Here is a 2,500-nt window from a genome sequence, read left to right on the forward strand (position 1 = left end):
AAAACGGGCCAAAACTGGCCATTTTTGGCTGCGCGAGCGAGCGGCGAGCGGCGGACAGCGAGCGAAGCGAGAGGCAGCACCGTCCCTGCTATACGAAAGCCCCATCCAGCCCTGTGCCACCCGGGGGGTTCCAGGGTGCTGAGATGGCTGACGTTTTGCTCCGCTCTCGACGGTCACCGCGCAATGCAAGAACAGGCCAAAAACTGGCCAAAACGGCCCAAAAACGGGCCAAAACTGGCCATTTTTGGCTGCACGAGCGAGCGGCGAGCGGCGGACAGCGAGCGAAGCGAGAGGCAGCACCGTCCCTGCTATACGAAAGCCCCATCCAGCCCTGTGCCACCCGGGGGGTTCCAGGGTGCTGAGATGGCTGACGTTTTGCTCCGCTCTCGACGGTCACCGCGCAATGCAAGAACAGGCCAAAAACTGGCCAAAACGGCCCAAAAACGGGCCAAAACTGGCCATTTTTGGCTGCACGAGCGAGCGGCGAGCGGCGGACAGCGAGCGAAGCGAGAGGCAGCACCGTCCCTGCTATACGAAAGCCCCATCCAGCCCTGTGCCACCCGGGGGGTTCCAGGGTGCTGAGATGGCTGACGTTTTGCTCCGCTCTCGACGGTCACCGCGCAATGCAAGAACAGGCCAAAAACTGGCCAAAACGGCCCAAAAACGGGCCAAAACTGGCCATTTTTGGCTGCACGAGCGAGCGGCGAGCGGCGGACAGCGAGCGAAGCGAGAGGCAGCACCGTCCCTGCTATACGAAAGCCCCATCCAGCCCTGTGCCACCCGGGGGGTTCCAGGGTGCTGAGATGGCTGACGTTTTGCTCCGCTCTCGACGGTCACCGCGCAATGCAAGAACAGGCCAAAAACTGGCCAAAACGGCCCAAAAACGGGCCAAAACTGGCCATTTTTGGCTGCGCGAGCGAGCGGCGAGCGGCGGACAGCGAGCGAAGCGAGAGGCAGCACCGTCCCTGCTATACGAAAGCCCCATCCAGCCCTGTGCCACCCGGGGGGTTCCAGGGTGCTGAGATGGCTGACGTTTTGCTCCGCTCTCGACGGTCACCGCGCAATGCAAGAACAGGCCAAAAACTGGCCAAAACGGCCCAAAAACGGGCCAAAACTGGCCATTTTTGGCTGCACGAGCGAGCGGCGAGCGGCGGACAGCGAGCGAAGCGAGAGGCAGCACCGTCCCTGCTATACGAAAGCCCCATCCAGCCCTGTGCCACCCGGGGGGTTCCAGGGTGCTGAGATGGCTGACGTTTTGCTCCGCTCTCGACGGTCACCGCGCAATGCAAGAACAGGCCAAAAACTGGCCAAAACGGCCCAAAAACGGGCCAAAACTGGCCATTTTTGGCTGCACGAGCGAGCGGCGAGCGGCGGACAGCGAGCGAAGCGAGAGGCAGCACCGTCCCTGCTATACGAAAGCCCCATCCAGCCCTGTGCCACCCGGGGGGTTCCAGGGTGCTGAGATGGCTGACGTTTTGCTCCGCTCTCGACGGTCACCGCGCAATGCAAGAACAGGCCAAAAACTGGCCAAAACGGCCCAAAAACGGGCCAAAACTGGCCATTTTTGGCTGCACGAGCGAGCGGCGAGCGGCGGACAGCGAGCGAAGCGAGAGGCAGCACCGTCCCTGCTATACGAAAGCCCCATCCAGCCCTGTGCCACCCGGGGGGTTCCAGGGTGCTGAGATGGCTGACGTTTTGCTCCGCTCTCGACGGTCACCGCGCAATGCAAGAACAGGCCAAAAACTGGCCAAAACGGCCCAAAAACGGGCCAAAACTGGCCATTTTTGGCTGCGCGAGCGAGCGGCGAGCGGCGGACAGCGAGCGAAGCGAGAGGCAGCACCGTCCCTGCTATACGAAAGCCCCATCCAGCCCTGTGCCACCCGGGGGGTTCCAGGGTGCTGAGATGGCTGACGTTTTGCTCCGCTCTCGACGGTCACCGCGCAATGCAAGAACAGGCCAAAAACTGGCCAAAACGGCCCAAAAACGGGCCAAAACTGGCCATTTTTGGCTGCACGAGCGAGCGGCGAGCGGCGGACAGCGAGCGAAGCGAGAGGCAGCACCGTCCCTGCTATACGAAAGCCCCATCCAGCCCTGTGCCACCCGGGGGGTTCCAGGGTGCTGAGATGGCTGACGTTTTGCTCCGCTCTCGACGGTCACCGCGCAATGCAAGAACAGGCCAAAAACTGGCCAAAACGGCCCAAAAACGGGCCAAAACTGGCCATTTTTGGCTGCACGAGCGAGCGGCGAGCGGCGGACAGCGAGCGAAGCGAGAGGCAGCACCGTCCCTGCTATACGAAAGCCCCATCCAGCCCTGTGCCACCCGGGGGGTTCCAGGGTGCTGAGATGGCTGACGTTTTGCTCCGCTCTCGACGGTCACCGCGCAATGCAAGAACAGGCCAAAAACTGGCCAAAACGGCCCAAAAACGGGCCAAAACTGGCCATTTTTGGCTGCACGAGCGAGCGGCGAGCGGCGGACAGCGAGCGAAGCGAGAGGCAGCAC

This window comes from Musa acuminata, unplaced genomic scaffold (genome assembly GCF_036884655.1).
Source record: "Musa acuminata AAA Group cultivar baxijiao unplaced genomic scaffold, Cavendish_Baxijiao_AAA HiC_scaffold_157, whole genome shotgun sequence".
NCBI lineage: Eukaryota > Viridiplantae > Streptophyta > Magnoliopsida > Zingiberales > Musaceae > Musa > Musa acuminata.